Below are 19,309 nucleotides of genomic sequence, written 5' to 3'. Positions count from 1 at the left end.
TGAGTTTAGTCTTTGAAATTCTTACATCCAACAGGTATATCTTACTAGAAAGTTGTACATCTAAGTGTAGAGTTCAGAGGGGTCTGAGCTGGTGATACAAATTTGAAAGTTTTCAGCATAAAAAAGTTATGGATGAGATCACAGGGCAGTGATGGTATAAAATCAAGAGGTTTTAGGAGTAGAACTGAGGCTCGAGCTTTTCCAGTGTTTGGAGGTCATGAGATACTGTAAACTCAGCAAAACTGAATGAGAAGGAGAAGCTATAAAAATTGGGAGAGAAAGAAGAGCACATGAAAACCTGGATGCTGAGTGAAGAGAGTATATTAAGGAGACCATCCTCAGCCTTATTAGTACTGCTGGTCTTTTAGATAGGATGAGGATGGAGCATTTATTATTGGCTTAAAATATGGAGGTAGTGATAACCTTGAGGGAAGTTTTGATGGACTATGGGGTGAAATGCTAATTGGATAGGATTCAAGAGAATGGAAAGAAAGGAACTGAGGAGAGCTTATAAAGAAAACTTTTAGACGTTTTCCTCTAAAGGAGAGCAGATAAGGTGGAAAAAGGATGTGGTACTGAGAATTTTGTTTTCTGATTTTTTTTTTAAGATGGGAGAAATAGCAGAATGCTTGTATGCCCTTGGAATAATTTAGTCAAGAGGGAAAGTTATAATGTCCAAGACAAAAATTCCTGGAGCAATGTGTTGGAGCAGGTGTACAAGTGGAAGAAATGTCCTTCAGTGAAAACACAGGCTGTTCATTCAAAGTAACAGAAGGGAAGACAGAATGTATAGGCACAGATACAAATAGGTGACTTGATTGTAGCAGCTTGGAATGTTTTCTTCTGTTTGCTTCTTTTTCTCTTTTCTTTTCTTTTTTTAGCGTAGGAAGCAAGATCAACAAGCTGAGGGGGAAAACAGAAAAGAGGTCTTGGAGGTTTGAGAGGAGAGTGAAGGAGTAGAGGCTATCTAAACATCTTGTAAGAGAGGGTCAAGTGAATAGACTTGGGTGGGGGCATGTATAGCAGAGCTTCTGCAGAATACCAAGGGCTGAGATTCAAAACAAATAAAAAGTTATGATAATAATGTAAAATGAAAAATATTCTAAACATCCAACAGAAGGATAATAGATAAATGATGGCTTAGAACTTTCAGTAAATGGACCCTTGTGCAACTATTAAAATAATTTTGTAATATGCTTAGTAACAGGGAAAAATCCCTTCAAACAATGTTTGAGGAAAGCTCTTTATGTTCTAGACTGTTATTATGAGAATTTGACAAGTGGCATAGATAGTAAGACTCCAAAGACACATTGCTGGGACGTGATGGCATGGATTACACTTCAGGTCTATCTGATTTTGACTGATTACCACACAGCTTAAATTTACATTTTATTTTAAGTACCTACCTCACATGGTTAATTGAAATTTAGCCTTTATTTTTTTTAACCTACAAATTAAAAACAAATAAACTATTACATAGATATGTATCCCCAATCTTCTACTTGAATAATTGTTTCAACAGAAATATATAACTTTTAATGTAACTAATATCATTTATTTCTAACATTCCAAGCCATCACTCTGAACTGCATTTCTGTGAAAGCTATTTCTGTCATTCAACACATAACCCTTACCTTTGTCAACACTTTCATCAGCCAGCTCTTTGTCTTTTGTAGATTTAACTATTCTGAAGTCTTCATGTAAATCACCAACGTCTTTAACATGCTAATTTATTCTTTGAAAATTGTATATAAAGTGATAGAATTACAGGAGTTTCTTTGAATGCAAGAAGCCTGTACAACTAAACAGAATAAATTTTAGGCATAGGTGAATCAAGAAACAAAACCCAAATTTAGTGTGGGTCACTCCTCTGTGATGATGTCTTTAGCAAAAATGGTTTTAAGTTTCAGATTTTATTCTCAAAAGACTTTCAGGTTTTCTACACACATGTTACTCATCGTAACAAATGGCACTTAGATGATCTTACCTAGTCCTATGACCATAAATAATGTTTACCTCCATGCTGATGACTCCCAAATTTGTACCTTTTTCCAGATCTCTTCTATAAGCTTCAGTCACATATATTCAGCTGTCTTCCTGACATCGCCCTTACGGTAATTCAAACATAATACATTCAAAACAGATCACTTACGATTTTTGCTACCTCTACTGTGAGAACAAAGATGATTCTCATCAGGCTGTTGACATTCCAGGAAATGTTGACATCACTCTGAAAGGACGCACAGTTATTTTCAAGGACCCCAGAGAAACTCTGTGGAGGAACTTCAGGCACATCAATGTAGAATTCAGTCTCCTTGGAGTGAAGACACCCCAGCATTGACAAATAGTAGGGAAATAGAAAGGAAGTGGTTACTGTTCACACTATCTATAGTCATGCATAGAACATGATCAAGGGTGTCACACTGGGCTCCTGTTACAAGATGAGATTTGTGCCACTTGCCCATTAACCTCAGTATGTAGAACGGGTCTCTTGTTGAAATTAGAAATTTCTTGGTTGAAAACTACGTCTGCAGGGTTTGCATGAGACAAGGTATTCTTTGTTCACTATCTTGAGTCCAGAATGATGAGTTAATTCTTGAAGGAAACGGCACTAACCATGTATCAAATTTAGCTATTTTGACTCAGCAAGCCAGAACAGTTACAAATGAGAATATCAGAAAATTTGGAGATGGTGTCTATGTTTCTGAAAAAGGAAAAGTCCAGCAGGCTGATGAATAAAGTCTAAGAGTTGTCTATCTATGGAAACAATAAGATGCCCGATGACTCCTAAGACCTTCTTGTGATATTTTAAAGATGCGATAAAAGCCTCTGTTGAAAAAACAACAAAAAACCCAGATCATCTGATTACTCTATCCACAAGCTGTTGTCTGTTTTTACAATGGAACCATCACTTGCTCAAGCCAAGAATCATCCTTAATTCATCTTTCTCTGTAAACTGTTTTTGCTCAGTTTCAAGTTTGTTAGTTCTACCTCCGAAATACATGTCTATTCAATCCACTCTTCTTTGCCTCCCCTGCCCCTCTCTAGTCCAAGCCCCAATCATCTCTAGCCTGTATTACTGTTAGTATTCTAATTAGTCTGAGGACTTTCTCATTTCTTCCTTCTAAGTTCTCCACAAAACAAATATTTTTGAAAAACCATTCAGATCACATCACTTCCCTACTTAAAACCTCTTAATGGTTTTCTGTTGTGCTCAAATAAAATTGAAACTCCTTATCCTGATTTATAAGATACTGCATGCTTTAACTCTTGTCTGGGTTTTCACCCGTTGTACTCCCCCTAGCTTTTCTTCAGTTGCATTGTTCTTTGTCTTCTTTGAAGACATGGAGCCTTTCTAGCCTTAGATCCTTATATCCACTCTCACCTCTATCTGGACCACTTTCCCATGGCTCTTCTTATTCTTTAGATCTCAGATGAAATGTCACACCCTGAGAGAGGTGTTTCTTGACCATCCTATCTGGAATAGATTCCCCACTTTGAACTTTTTTCTGTCAAGACATCTGCTTACTTCTCCTACAGAACCTACTATATAACCTTTGGGTGTTTTGCTTATTCATGTATTTCATTGCTTATTTTGTGTCTCACCAATTTATAGTTTGTCACTGAAGCCCCAGTGTCTGTCACATATCAGATTCTTAATAAATAATTTTTGAATAAATGAGTGAATATGCTATTTTCACTCCTTGCAGAAGCTTTAGTTCACTTTCATAGTTTGAGTCTTGAGTCCATTAGTTACCACGTGTGTAGTCAATTGATATTTAGATTACAGATGATAATTGCCTTCTTAACACTTCCCTATTTTCTACTTTTAGCCTGAAAAGATCTGTTTTAAGCAATTTCTAGAGCCCTTTGGTATATCACACTTCTAAATCTTTGTCTTCTTTTGCCGCAGATAATGCCAGTGGATATTTATAAGAAACTCATTTAGCTGGATACCCCCAGCTGTTTCTCATTTTCACTCAGGTTCTTACCTCTGGGTAAATGTTTCCCTATTTTAACCACCTCTGAACAATTTTAATATCACACAAATCAAAATGCAAATTTACAAAGCAAAAGAGGTTTCTTTATCCTCCTTCCACCATTTGCACAGGCTGTCTACATAAATTTGCTGAAGGTAGTAAAGATAAGACAAAAAAATAAGTTGGAATCAGGGGGAAAAGGGTTTAATCCAAAAAACTCATCTCAGGTGACTGAAATCACAGCATGAGTCAGTGCATTTATTAAGATGCTGCCCAGCCAGCTGAGATAGATATTTTTATATCATCAACCATGCCTTTGGCAAATAAACATGACCATAGGCTACTCAATTTTATTTTAGAGATGCCGTTTTCAAACTTTCAGTGATCTTTACCACAGGTTCCAGAATCCCACAGAAAGGCATAATCAGAAATCATATCATGTCATATCTCCAACTTCTGAAATAGAAGTCATTAAAATTGTCTTTGGAGATTTAGTGAATTTATGCATAAAACCTCTACTTGGTTATCCTTTTGTGTCATAGAGAGCACTAGCAGTGTTTCCTTTCAGTTCCTCCCCTAGAGTCTGGTGGGCCAAGTGGACAGGGTCAGAGTGACCAGCTAATGCTGGTCAGTATACTGGCCCGTATTACCCCATGGAACACTTCCCCAGAGTTAGAAACATGTTTAATTCTCTATCTCATTTAACCTTCTTTTATCCATCAACAGGCCCTAAAGGACCTATAGAACTTGTATTTGTCACAAATCTATATCAGCTATGTCTGTATCTTAGCCACAGGATAGGGAAGAACAAATTGTAAGTTCAGGATGTATTAGAAAAATGAAAGTAGCTATTCCCATTGCCAGAGGGGAGCCGGCTCTGCAAAGACAGAAAGTGGAGGATAAAACAGTCCTTTTACTCCTCCCCTCCTCTCTTGTTCAGTCCACAACATCATAATTCCAGCAATAGAAACAACCAGATAATTTTTCAGGAGTTCTGAGCAAGTGTGTTTGTTTCTCACTTTCTTACCTACATATTAGAAAAAAAATCAAGTTTCCCTTAGAGGGAATGCCAGTGTAACATGTGGCCACCCAGGTGGTATGTTAGGCAGTAACATGACCATTTGAAAAAGGGCAAAGGCATACTTGCAATTTTCTGCAGGACTTTCTAGTTTTCCTTTAAGCCTAGAGAAGGAGGAAGCAGATATCTGGGGTGTGATCTGGCTTAGCACCCCACAACAAAGTCTATCCAGTTGGGTAAAATAGTCCCAGAAAATGGGGAGGAAAGGGAGCAGTTATGCCTCTGCAGTATCCACAATGCTGTGAGACTGAAGAGAAGGTGCCCAGGTGGGTATCTGAAGACCACTGAATATATCACATGGCAAAATAGTAGTCTCCCTAGTCAGACCAGGTAAGAGCGCTATTAGCCTGATAAATCCAGAAACAAGTCATAGGCTTTATTTGCTATAGATGTCAGCAGCTGATGGCAGCTGGGCATTAGGGCAAGAGATACTAACACTGGAACCCACGGTATTTCACAAGAACCTACATACAAGGAAACTGAAGTCAGAGTAGTGGATATTATCATGTCAGCAGAGTATGTAGTATGAGAAAATTGAAGCATAGGACAGAACTCTGAATTTTGAATCAAGGGCACCAAAAGAGTAATCTGAATAAGGAGTGATCAGATGTGTTGACTGCAACCAACTAATGATTAAAAATCTCCATTGAACTTGAAATTTGAACGTCATTAGTGACCATAATAGAAACAGATTCTGTAAAGAGGGAGAAGACTCAAAGACAGAGTGGAGGAGCTGGTAAGTGAGAGTAAAGGGTGGATGAGGAAATAGAGGCATCAGCTGTAGTCCTTTCAATAAATTTGACAATGAACAGGAGAGAAATCAGGTAAACTTAGAGAAGAAAGTGGAGTAAGACAATGTTGTTTTTTGTTTGTTAAATCGTTTGTTTTAAGGAAGAATACTGAGCATGTTTCATTGTCTAGGGAAGGAAGCAGAACATAGGGAGAGGAGGTAGCCCTTAAACATCTCATTGAATCCTTACAATTTACTGAGGTAGAATATGTTTCCCCCATATTGGGAATAGAGACTGATTGATTTAAAATCCTCATTCTACCACTTATAAGCTATGTGACTTTTGGTCAATTGTTTTTTTTTTTTGCGGTACACGGGCCTCTCACCGCTGTGGCCTCTCCCACTGCGGAGCACAGGCTCCGACGCGCAGGCTCAGCGGCCATGGCTCACGGGCCCAGCCGCTCTGCGGCATGTGGGATCTTCCCGGACCGGGGCACAAACCCGTGTCCTCTGCATAGGCAGGTGGACTCCCAACCACTGTGCCACCAGGGAAGCCCTGGTCAATTGTTTAACCACTTGAGCCTCAGTATCCTTATTCATGAAATTTGATTGAGAATGATGATCCTTGGGGGATAAAGTCTTCTTCACAGGGTTGTTATAAGTTAACGTTTATAAAGTGTTTAGAATCCCATGGTGAGCAATATATAAGTGTTTGTAAAATAAAATAAATCTCTGATTTTAAAGCACATATTCTTTCCGCTCCACCAGCCCAAACTACATATCAGTTTGCTGACTCCCCTCTTGGAAGTGATAATATATTTTCCCAGGGCAAAATAAGCAATTATAATTCTTGTAATGCTATAATTCAAATAAATAGAATTTTGTTGACTATCAAAGTAATGACCATGCATCATAGTAGAACCTGGAATATATTTTCTTATAGAAGCAAAAACAAGTATCGAATATTTCTTGTGATATAGGTTGAAGATGGCTTGTTGATTAAAAACAGGAAATGGAAGAAAGATAACACCTTCCAGTGAGTTATCAGTGAAATGGGTTCTCCATTCCTATTTACCTGGTTCAGTTTAATTGCTTAATAACTGGAAATACACCTACAAACCACAGCAGAAGAGCATCTGAATAGTCGAGTGAGAGGGCAGGGAAAATTGCCCTTCTGCCATGAAACTTTACACTATAATCGTCACTGAATTGTAGGGACAGGAGGTGATTTCTGAGTAACTGAAATAATTTGAACTTGTATTAGACTCTTGTTTTTGCTTGTTATCTTTGTTTGGACTGCTGACAACATATATTTTTCATAAAACCCAAAGATTCCACCTTCTCGGCCAAGTTTGTAAGTACTTTTTACTATTCATGTTTTCCTTACCAGCTGAGTTCTTATATGCAGAAATACTTAGAAAATTAAAAAACATAAAACATAATATTTTTATTGTACTCTTATTTTCTATTTAGGAACTCTACTGGTCCAAGAGGTACTAATTTTACTATGAATTAATCTGAAAGTAGGAAACACCTTAGGATGTTACCTAATCTTGGAAACTGAGATGGTTTTCTGGCATCTGAAATATCTGTTCAGACTGCAGGAACTATAAGGGTCAAGAGAGAGAGAAGAGAAACTGGTTAAGAAAATAAGTAGAACTTTGAGTGAATTCAGTGTTTTTATATTCTGGAAAATCTCTTAAATGCCTGACACATGTTCAATAACTCCTAATAATAATTCCTGAATGTCTGATTTCACAGTACAGAGATGAGGACACATACATCATTTTTTCACTGATGTCCTGAATAGAATAATTTCATTAAAAAGCCATAATATTTAAACTTTACACATCATTGCCCAAGAGTAAGAACACATTAATGACTTTAATGAATTCGTTGTGTTCATGAATTATTACCTGAAATATATATATTTCAAATTTCTGCATGTATGTGTTTAAACAAGATATAGTAAGTTCTTAACAGTTTAGTGTGTGAGTGTACTTGGTGTGAATTAGGACAATCTTCTGTTTATGCTTCCAGTTTACTCTTCACCTTGTTCCATTCTCAAAAGTCTAACCTGTGGGGGGCTCATCAAAGCATTTCCTTACCCTCTGGTTTCTGCTTGGGTTTGGTCAACAGGCTGTACCAATAGGAGATCAAAGGAGAGAGGAGACTGATATAGGGGTATTAATTCCCCTGGATGTCTCTCTGCCAGTTTGTGACCAGTGTCCCTTTCGGCTGTTACTTCCATTGAGAAGCCTTCTCCGTATAGCTGTCCTCTTTAGGTTCCAGTACTAGCTTGCTCCCATTGCTTTCTCCCATTAGACCTAGAGGGTAGTACTTTTTCCCTGTTATAACTAGCCTCAGTGTATTACACTATTTATTAATGACCTTGGTCCACCCTTGGAAATAATCTCTTTATTAAAATCTCCTCAAATAACATTTGAATGATCCACCTGTTTCCTGACTGAGCTGTTACACTATAGGAAATGGATTTCCCGGAGTACTTAGTTGTGGTGTAATAATCTTCGGTGCCAGCATCATCTCTTGTCTGCTTTGTTGAAGTAGCTTCCTGTTGTTCTTCCTGCTGCATCTACTCTTGTTCCACTAAAGTCTATCTCCTACACAGCAACCAGAGTGATCTTGTTAATGTAAGAAAGATCAGGGCTTCCCTGGTGGCTCAGTGGTTGAGAGTCTGCCTGCCGCGGAGCGGCTGGGCCCGTGAGCCATGGCCGCTGAGCCTGTGCATCCGGAGCCTGTGCTCTGCAACGGGAGAGGCCACAACAGTGAGAGGCCTGCGTACCGCAAAAAAAAAAGAAAGATCAGAGCATTTCTCTGCTCAAAGCTCTTTGAAGGCTTTAAATCTAAAAGTCCAAGACATCTCCATGGCCTCAGGACCCTAATAATCTTCCCCAATCCATGGCTTGCTTACCTCCCTTCTCATATCTCCTCTACTAGTAACCTGCTCCCATATACCACTGCTCTAGACCTTTCATTGTTTCTTGAGCACACCAGCCACGCTTCCTATTAAGGATCAGCACATTTGGTATTCATGCTGCTGTTAACGTTCTTCCTCATGGGTTTAGCTTCTAAATTGAGACCTTTCTGTACACCCTATTCAAATGAAACTCCATCTTGCCTTAGGCTTGCTTACACAGTATTTTTCTTTTTTTTTCTCCAAAGTGCTTATCATGAACTAGCATACTTATTTTATGCCGTGTCTTCATTAAAAAAAAAAAAATTACTTGCATAAAAACTGGTTTATTTCTGTTTACCCCTATACTCTGAATGCCTCAAACACTGCCTGGCGCCTAGTAGAAACACACTATATAGTGACTTAATGAGTGAGTGGGTACATATTACTCACTGAAGGTCAGTCACATTTTATTCAGGTCACAGTGACTTCAGTTGCAATGTTAGAACTGATTTAATTAATTAAATCAATCATGTAAGAAATTATTAAAACAGTTCTATGCTAAAAATTTCATTGCTCTCTGAGACTTACATCTGTTTAATGTACACAAATAAATAAATTACACGTCTTAATTTACTCTTAAATCAATAGAATAATGTAAGTAAAGTGAATCAGCAGGCCTAAATTTTTGAACTAGCTCTGCTAGCAACTTATATTGCAAAACCTAAGGCAAAGTCACTTTAATTTCTATGCACTCCAGTTTCCTTAGGCAAAAGATTAGATGATTCTTAGGGTCCATTATTCCCCTGAAATTCTAAGAGGTGGTGGTTATATAATATACCTTTTGAGAATATGTTTATATATTTTAAAGTGTCATCTGAAATTATAGTGTAATCAATGTAATCAATCAGTGTAAGGATCACTAATAAGTGACAGCTACAGGAAGCACATATAACATTATCATTTGTCTTTCATCTTCTTTACTAACAATATATCACTATGTCTTTTTCTGGAGAATAACAATGGATCAAATAATCAGGAGACTACTGACCACAGATAATCCATTGATTGAGACAGAAGTATAATTTTTTTAAATTGAAGTATAGTTGATTTACAACGTTGTGTTAGTTTCAAGTGTACAAAACTGATTCAGTTTTATATATATATATATGTATATATTCTTTTCCAGACTCTTTTCCCTTATAAATTATTACAAGATATTGAGTATAGTTCCCTGTGCTATATAATAGGTCCTTATTGTTTATCTATTTTATATATATTATTGTGTATATTTTCATCCCAAACTCCGTATTTATTCCTCCCCCCACTTTCCCCTTTGGTAATCATAAATTTATTTTCTATGTCTGTTCGTCTATTTCTGTTTTATGAATAAGTTCATTTATATCATTTTTTTTAGATTCCACATATAAGCGATATTATACGGTATCTTCCTCTGTCTGTCTTACTTAGTATGATAATCTCTAGGTCCATCCATGTTACTGTTAATGGCATTATTTCACCCTTTTTATGGCTGAGTAATATTCCATTGCATATCTATACCACATCTTCTTTATTGGTTCATATGTCAGTGGACGTTTAGGTTGCTTCCATGTCCTGGCTATTGTAAACAGTGCTGCATTGAACACTGGGGTGCATGTATCTTTTTGAATTATAGTTTTCTCCAGATATATGCCCAGGAGTGGGATTGCTGGATCATATGGTAACTCTAGTATTATTTTAAGGACCCTCCGTACTGTTCTCCATAGTGGCTGCACCAATTTGGGACGAAAGTATAATTTTGAGTTTACTGCTGTCACCAATATATTGAGAATATATTGAAATATATATGAAATATGTTATGACAGATGAGATGTGTGAGAATTTCAGATTATACTACAGTATTTTCATCTTTGATATTCCTAGAAATGTATCCATCTCACAGATTTCCAAATCCAAGAAAAGATTTTAAATGGTCTCAAATGAGTACTTCAAATTGAAATGAACCTTTTATGTATGACATATTTTTAACCTTTAGGATTCAAACTGGACTCCTGAAAAATTTATGTAAAATTTGTAGAAGTTTCCAGATGATTCTCCTTATCTCTTTATATATCTGAAAATACAAAGTCACAAATTTTTAAATTTTTCTCAGTGTCTGCATTGTGCCAGCATAGCAAAAATCAGATGCTATTTATCACTTTTGAATTTTCACCACCAGAAATGTCATTAATTTTAATGATAAAATCTTGTTATACCTTGCATTGAGTTGACCTTTTATGCTCTCAGACAAAATGTGCCATATAACCATAAGGTGGTATTATTGTTATTTGGAAATGAAATAGAACTTCTTATCCTTTTATAATACGATGACAGACAAAAAAACTTATATACTGTAATTTTTTTCTCTGCAAATTTTGAGTGCAATTTTGAGAATGAATATTTCCTATATCTATCTATCTATCTCTCTATATATATATTTAAATTTTCTTTGAAATCACTGGAAAGTAAAAACAAATATACATAATTATTTATAGGCTTCTATCAGGTAGATAGAGATCATGCTTTTCTTACATTTATTGTTTTATCTGCCTCAATTATTTTCAATAAAATTGGAACTAAAATCATTAGTTATTAATATACTCGGCCCCATAAATGTGTTTTATCCCCCTACAAAATAATCTTTTCATCCTGTATCAATTCATCTTTATTATGAAACTAAAACAAATTCTCAACTGAGTAAAGAATTCAGTGTCTGCTTGTCAGACTTTTGGATAGTGGAAAATTCTCTTGTTCAGAAAACAAAGAACTCACAATTTCTAGGCTCTTAGAGCTTGATGATATTTGTTTCCATCATGCCATTTTACTTATTGTACAATACGTAGGAGAATGCTTTCTACTGGCTTCAAACGTAGCCTTATAACAGGCATGGTTCAAAGAAAAGGCTCTCTACATGCATCACAATTTCTTCCTTGCTGCTGCTGTTTCGTATACGCTTAGGTGGTACATCCATCCTCATTAGGAATCACTCTTCCTTATGGACAGACTATTCTCAACAATCAGTGAAGCCAGTTCTTCTCTTGGATTTAAAATATCCTCGCGACATTCATTCTCAGTGTTTTTCTTTTCTGTGGTCCCCAATTAACACCATCTTTTTTTTAAAAGCATAATATCGCCTACATTTATTTATGTCAATATAATCTAACAGACTTTATGGGTAGGAGGAAGCAGGCATTACAAAAGGCAACATTAAAGGAGGGCATTGCCAAGTAAGCACTGGATTTAAAATAAGTAGAATTTCAAAAGAGCAGCTCTTAAAAAAGTATGTTTAATCATTGTTAGCAGCTTAGAGCAAAATTATTTTATACTCCTAGTCACCTACCATTTAATATTTATAAAGCACATTTCTACCTTTCATGAAGCTTAAATATTCTATGATTATTATTTCTATAATTTCCAAAAGCCCCCTCAGAGAAAGTATACTGCAAGTTAGAAAATTACCTGATACGGGAAAGGGAACAGTGACACATATATCTGAGAGATTGTGTGATACAGTGGGGTAAAAGTAATTAACTAGGAGATAGGCAATATGGGTTGCACTTTGGTGTCTGTCACTTGCTACATTTGTGACTGAGCAAATTCTATGGTTCTCATGTTCTTTAGTTTTCATACCCGGCAATGAAAGAAATATCTGTCTTGTTCCACCTTTTATGTTATTTGAGAGTTTATTGATAATGTGTGTGAAAGTGCTTTCAAAAGATGAAATATTTTGAAGTATTGTTTTCAGACATCCTTTAAAACTTTGAATTCCTATCTATATACCACTAAAGAATCAGCTTTCTCTTCCCTTCCACCAAAAACAAAAAACAAAAAAATTGCTCCCACTTTGGAAAGAATATAAACAGTTGAAAACTCCTCCTCATGGCTCCCCACAATTCCAGGCTCTCTTTACTTTTATCTATTGATTTTTTGGGGTCAGATTTTGTACCAAATGTCTCATGCCACTTAAAAAAATCTTAAATGATAGTGTCACCAATAAACAATAATAACAAAACTACACATGCTTGACTGTTGATGTCAAGATACTCATACCCAATTCCACTGTATCTTAACCCAGATATATCTCAAAATAGCCCTTTTTAAGCTTGTGATCCATTAGGCTCAAGCCCAATACTCATTCCCTATGCAAAAATATCCTTTTTTTTTTTAAGCTCCTTTAATTTTTCACTCAAACCATCCATTAGATAGGCCCATTTCTTCCTTGTAATAGCTCCTGTTTTCATGATCACAAACTTTATATAGCATCACATTTTGTTTACTGGACTACAACAACAGCTACTACTACTGCTACTGTTACTACTTTTTTTTACTACTCAGTGCCTTGTTTTCTCCTTTATAAAAAAGGGATGGTAAAACCAGTACCTAGAATTTTTATTTGGGTTAAGTTAGCAAATAAAAAATAATATACACATAAATGAAGAAAGGAGCATATGGTATTTCAGGTATACTTCTATATTCCCTGCAATATTTAACACTAAAGTCATTTTCTACCTACGTACATAGTATTTATCCTTTGAATACACTGAATACCAGATAGCTAAAATATTTGTGCTCATAAATATTATATACACATGTGTATATGTATATGTGTGTATTTCCATATGTATGTGTATATATATAGTATTAATGCATATTTTGTTCAATTTCTTACTTTCCAGTAAGTAGTACTAAGTACTAATTACTGTTCAAAAGAACTCTGAGAGGTAGATGTTACAACCCTCATTTCACAGAGGAGAAAACAGTGGCTTCAAGATGTTATAAGTTTCTTGGAACTACTTAGCTTAATAGTGCAGAACAAGATTCCAAACACAGGCTCTTCTCTTATAAGTAAACGCTGCTTACACCACTTCATCTAATTGTCAGACACTGTTTTAGCCAAAGATGATAGAGTTGTAATTTAGAATAGCCTCCTGCATTCTAGTCTCCTTTCCCGTGCCCAAGCCTGAGAGGAGTTCATTCATCAACTATTTGAGTTGGATGAGACATCATTTCCCCACTTTGGAAACTTGAGCAGAGTATGGCCAATTCCATTCTCCACTCTAAAAACGTACGTGACTTCTCCTACCTTAAGTCTAGTGCTCAAACGTCTTTGAAACACCCTTCACCCGACCCAAGCATTATTAGCTTACAGTAAGTTTAGTCCTTTGTGATTTGAGTCAAGAAGATACTTCTTGAGAATGCAAGAATCCCTTCGTATCAGTTTAAAAATGTTTTAACAAAATTGGTGAAATTCTGTTATCTTTTTGTATTACAACATAAAATTGGCACCAGTATGCCAAATGGCCACAAATGATCACAAATTAATTAGGAAAGTTGATGACCCAATTCGTTCCTCTGGCCCATGATACTCTCAGTATTTTAGAGGTGTGCTTTTCTCGATCATCCATGAATTATTACATCATTGTACTAAATAAAGTCACATTTTCTTAGATATTTCAGAAATATGCCTTATAATGTATTTTAGGTAGAAGGTTCTTGCATTCATGGCTCCCTGTTTCCTGAAATTTAATAGTTATTCACCTTAATCGTGTAAATTCAATGTTCTGTAAAGTAAATTTACTTCAAATGAAGAACACTTTTCTGTAAACATCCATGTGTATCACTTTCATTCTCTGCTGAGGCTGGCTTTATTGCTCTAAGCAAATATTCCCTGATTTTATTTGTAAAATATTTCTGAAGAAACAAAGGTGGTTTTGAACTTATTTTCTTTTTTTCCCTCTTTTACTGAGATTATGGTGACTTTGAACAGTTCTCAGATGAATTTCACCTTTCCTTTTTGTCTATTTCAAAGAAAGGGAGCCTTTGAAGAACACTTTTTTCTTTTTTAATATATCTAAAGCTTCTGTTACATAAAAATGAAATTTCCATTTAATACTTTGGGCTTTCACTGAATAGACTATGCTCAGTGGAGACAGAGGAAAACAAACTTACTTTTAACGATTCCTATTGTCCATGGGGACCCATGTCCTGTCACTTGTCACTCTTCTGCTCTGCTCACAATAGGGACACAGTAGGACCTCAATTCAAGCACAGTTTGCCATGGGCATGAGGACTCTGAATGTGCACAAAGTTGATGCCATTTGCCCTTCAATTTCATAAGTCACAGTTTCCTGGAGGAAGTACTGTGGGAGAAGAATATGGGGTCATGAGAAGCTGAATTCTACTTCACCTCTTCTCTCCCCTTCCAAACATACCTAACCAGGGTTACAGAGAGAATGCTTTCAATCTTTTGCTGTGGTGGTTATCAAAAGCTTGAGCCTGCTTCTTCACTCTTCAGAAAAGAAACAAAATGTAAGAACTATTATTATGGGATGCAGTAGTCATGCTATAGCTACCATACAGTTTCTGGGAATAGCTTCCTGTTTTTCCTCTTTGATTAAACAAATGTATCAATATATATCAGGTTATGTCTAAGAGTGAGATTTTTTGTTCAGTGGCAATTCTACCTCATATGCCAGCAGAATATATACAACATGGTTTGATTTTAGAAATTAAAATATGGGCTATTTTTAAATTTTTCTTGGAGTATAGTTGATTTACAATGTTGTGTTAGTTTCAGGTGTACAGCAAAGTGAATCAGTTATGCATATATATATATATATATATCCACTCTATTTTAGATTCTTTTCCCATATAGGCCATTAAACAGTACTGAGTAGAGTTCCCTGTGCTATACAGTAGGTCCTTATTAACTTTCTATTTTATATACAGTAGTGTGTACATGTCATTCCCAGTCTTCCAATTTATCCGTCCCCACCCCTTACACCCTGGTAACCATACGTTTGTTTTCTGCATCCATAACTTTCTTTCTGTTTTGTAGGTTAGTTCATTTGTACCATTTTTTTTTTAAGATTCCACATATAAGCGATATCATATGATATTCGTCTTTCTCTGACTCACTTCACTCAGTATGACAATTTCTAGGTCCATCCATGTTGCTGTAAATGGCATTATTTCATTTTTTTAATGGCTGAGTAATATTCCATTGTATTTATGTACCACATCTTCTTTATCCATCCCTCTGTTGATGGAAATTTAGGTTGCTTCGATTTTATCTTGAAAAGAAAAGGCATTACAACTTGCATGGGAGAGTAGACCTTGTAAGTAGGACACTTGGTGGTAAGTTTCAGGAGACCTACTAATTAATTTTAAAATTCTGCTGAATAATGGCAGTACTTCACACAAATACATAGCCATGTAAAAATAAGAACTTTTAATTGGCTGAAACAATCTTGAGAAAAAAGAACATAGCTGGAGGTATCATGCTCCTTGATTTAAGACTATACTACAAAATTACAGTAATCAAAACCATACGGTACTGGCACAGGAGCAGACATACAGGTTAGTGGGACAGAATAGAAAGCCCAGAAATAAACCTACATACTTACGGTCAATTAATCTACAGCAAAGGAGGCAAGAATATACCATCGAGAAAGGACAGTCTCTTCAATAAGTGGTGCTGGGAAAACTGGACAGCTACATGTAAAAGAATGAAATTAGAACATTTTCTCACAACATATAAAAAATAAACACAAAATGGATTAAAGATCTAAAACTAAGACTGGAAACCATAAAACTCCTAGAATAGAACATAGACATAATACTCTTTGGCATAAATTATCACAATATTTGTTTGGATCCCTTTCCTAAGGCAAAGGAAACCAAAACAAAAATAAACAAATGGGACCTAATTACAAGGTTTTGCACAGCAAAGGAAACCATCAACAAAATAAAAAGACAGCCTACCAAAAGGGAGAAAATATTTGCAAAATGATATGACCTAGAAGGGGTTAGTATGCAAAATATATAAGCAGCTCATATAACTCAAAATCAAAACACAAAGAACCTGATTAAAAAATGAGCAGAAGAGCAGAATAGACATTTCTTCCAAAGAATACATACAGATAGGCACATGAAAAACGCTCAGCATCATTAATCATCATAGAAATGCATTTATTAAATTCCATTTAGAAGTTTAACCTTTTCAAAAAACACCTGGATTAATTTTACTGGGTTTCCCCTCTTTATTCTTAGTCACATCTCCCCTCACACTTCACAAAACCTTTAACTATTTTGAATATGGAATAACTTTTTGTTTTATGATGCTACATATCATGAGACTCTATTGTACATAAAATATGCTGGAAAAGAACTCTGTAGTCCATTATGTTAGTACAGAAATAGCAAAGTATTTTTTAGAGTATTCCTACGATAAACCAAACCTAAGCATTAGAGAGTGCCCATGAGTGGTTCCTCTCCAGTTCTGTAGAGCCAATGAGTCCCAACACCTAAGCAGAAACCTGAGGAAGAGAAAGTGTGTGTGTGTGTGTGTGTGTGTGTGTGTGCGCGTATTGCCCATATTCATGTGAGGAGGGAGGTGTTTTGAGGTAGTGGTGGAGGGTGCTTTTTGGTCCATGGAAAGGCAGTACTGCAGGTGGCTATGAGACCTTTGAGTTTGAACTCAGGCAGACTGGATTTTTAATCTCAGATCCACCACTCACATAGAGACCTTGGCCAAATAACTCTGAAACCATTTCTTGTGTAAAATGGAGGTAACTGGATTATATATTACACGGATTAGTTGTTGGAAAAATCTTGTTAAAATGATTAACAGAGTGTCTGGTAAGCACAGAGTAAAAACTTAATACATTTTAGCCCTTATTATTATTATTACCATCTTTGTTAGCACAGTAGTTCTAGTAATAGCCTTGAAAACAATGATCGGTTTATATTTGAGCAGCATAGAACAAAATCCACTCTCTCTGCCTTCCTCATCCTCCCCACACCAAAAGAGGAAACCTTTTAGTAATTGGACTCACCAACCAATACTAAGGGGAAAACCTTCTTTGAGGTGGGTAGGAGAAGGTGGGGTAAGTTATCGAGACCTGAGTAGTGTGCAGAAACTTCTTAGGATTTCTGATAGTCATTCATTGCTCTGTGAAACTGTAAGCACAGTATTGTTGGAGGAGGTTGTTGAGATGGCATGACTGCCAGCTGACCTGCAAGCTGAACCCAGGGAACTGGGGGCTCCTCTCTCCTGGCCCTGTCCTTGGAATGTACATTCCATCCAACATTCCCATTTTAAGGACACAGCCTTGACAGAGCAAGGCATTGTTGAGACCATCCTAACTGAATATGTGATTGGACACAATTAAGGCCTCTATATAAACTTTGAAGATACTGGTAAGTGGAATGGAAATCTACTCATGGTGCAGCTGCCCAAGACAAGCCTCATGTGTAAGTTCCCTTGCTTGTTAAAATTGCCACCTACCAATCTAGAGTGGTCTGCCATTTTTTTCAGTCTCTCCTTGCCCTCCATGTACAGGGGCCAGTTTGTGAACCAACAGATACAAAATGAGGACTTTGGGAGAGTAAAAATAATCTCGGGACTAAACTCAAGACCAAGTTTTAAAAAATATTTTGAATATCCTTTAAAAACTTTTCAGACATTTTTCAATTCTGGTATCTCCCTGTTGCTGTTTTATAGTCTTACTGAATAGGCAAAAGAGAAACATTCTAATGCCTGTTGACTGAACACAGTCGTATATTCAATATCCATTTCCAGGAACAATTCCACAAGCCTTATAATTGCAGAATCATATGTAGATTGCCTGTTAAGAGACCTGCAGAGCCTATGTTGAGAGGCCTTACTTGGAACCAGAAACCCTCTTCAAAACCAGGTCTTGTCTCTTACTGAACTGGGTCCTTGAACAAGTTACTTAATCTCTCTGTGCCTCAGTTTACTCACTGTAAAACAAAGATAAGAATAATTCATTGTTACCTTCTAGGATTTTATAAAGATTAAATGAGATAAAAGATACAGTGAGCTTAGAATAGTGGAATGGTTTCAGGCTCATAATAACTTAAGAAATGTAAGTTGTTATTATTGTTATTATGTTGCCCTGTGGTAGGGTATACTCAAGCACTATATTAACAACCAGTTAATTGAATAAAGGCAGTATAATATGTTTAAGAATGATCCTCAACTTCCTTATATCAGGTATGCTTAAGGATAGAGGGGGAACCCTCCCTCCCTCCCTCCCTCCCTCCCCCTCCCCCCCCCTCCCCCTCCCCCCCCCACCCCCTCCCCCCCCCCCCCCCCTCCCTCCCTCCCTCCCCTCCCCTTCTCTCCCTCTCTCCCTCCCTTCGTTTCTCCATTCTTTTCTTCCTTCCTTCTCCCTTTTTTCGATCTTTCCTTTTTTACTCCTTTACAAAATATGGATTAAACCTGACCATGTGCTGTGCACTGTGCAAGATGCTGGTGTGGAGTCATGAAATGCAGACATGATCCCTCCCTCTTCGGAGAAAATAGTCTAGTGTCGGAGTCATAAACAAGTAAGCAAGGAAACAAATCCACAAACCTAATGACTGCAGATTTTGTTACTATAGAGAAGCAGATGAGGCAGTGTGATTAAAAGAAAATGAGTTGGGGAGCTTCCTTGGTGGTGTAGTGGTTGAGAGTCCGCCTGCCAATGCAGGGCACACGGGTTCGTGCCCCGGTCTGGGAAGATCCCACATGCCGCAGAGCGGCTGGGCCCGTGAGCCATGGC

At 36.7% G+C, this 19,309-nt stretch overlaps 1 pseudogene; it reads left to right on the top strand.

The window, feature by feature from the left end:
* The window catches only part of LOC114901338, a 58,728-nt pseudogene extending 55,989 nt beyond the window's left edge, over positions 1-2,739 (top strand).
* Positions 2,740-19,309: the final 16,570 nt, after the last annotated feature.

The sequence above is a fragment of the Monodon monoceros genome, unplaced genomic scaffold, assembly GCF_005190385.1.
Source record: "Monodon monoceros isolate NGI ecotype Baffin Bay Population unplaced genomic scaffold, NGI_Narwhal_1 Super_Scaffold_2, whole genome shotgun sequence".
NCBI classification, from domain to species: domain Eukaryota; kingdom Metazoa; phylum Chordata; class Mammalia; order Artiodactyla; family Monodontidae; genus Monodon; species Monodon monoceros.
This window is presented reverse-complemented; position numbering and strand designations above follow the sequence as displayed.